This window comes from Fukomys damarensis, unplaced genomic scaffold (assembly GCF_012274545.1).
Source record: "Fukomys damarensis isolate Sample0158 unplaced genomic scaffold, DMR_v1.0_HiC HiC_scaffold_29, whole genome shotgun sequence".
Taxonomy (NCBI): Eukaryota; Metazoa; Chordata; class Mammalia; order Rodentia; family Bathyergidae; genus Fukomys; species Fukomys damarensis.
Window position 1 is genome coordinate 9,478,278 of NW_022900941.1, and position 376 is coordinate 9,478,653.

The window sequence follows — 376 nt, forward strand, 5'->3', positions numbered from 1 at the left end:
GTCAGTTTCTGCTCTAGAGTCTCGAATCACGACTTCCATTTTGCTCTCTATCTCTGTGGTTATCTGGGAAATTATTTCTGTTTTGAATTTTTCTAGAGTCTGATTGATCTGTTTTGTTACTTCCTGTGCTTTGAGTTCAGGGTGTCCTGGTGGTTCACTAGCGGCCTTTTCATCCTCATTTGCCCTACTGTTTGCCATTGGTGAACTGGAAGTCTGTCCTTGTGTCTTGCTTAAGTGTTTTCTCATTTTAATTTTTGTTGTCAGACTGTCCTTGGTTTAATCTCTGGATTATCAACCAAATCTGCCTGATATAGTTGCACCCTAGCTTCTGTGTCTCTAATGACCCACAGACATTCTCATCTTCATAACATCAAGA

General features: G+C 40.4%; 1 protein-coding gene across 5 annotated transcripts in view; it reads right to left on the minus strand.

Annotated features, from left to right (window-relative positions):
* Nucleotides 1-376, minus strand: part of Cfap221 (cilia and flagella associated protein 221) — a 100,905-nt gene that overhangs the window by 48,632 nt on the left and 51,897 nt on the right. The window lies entirely within an intron of this gene.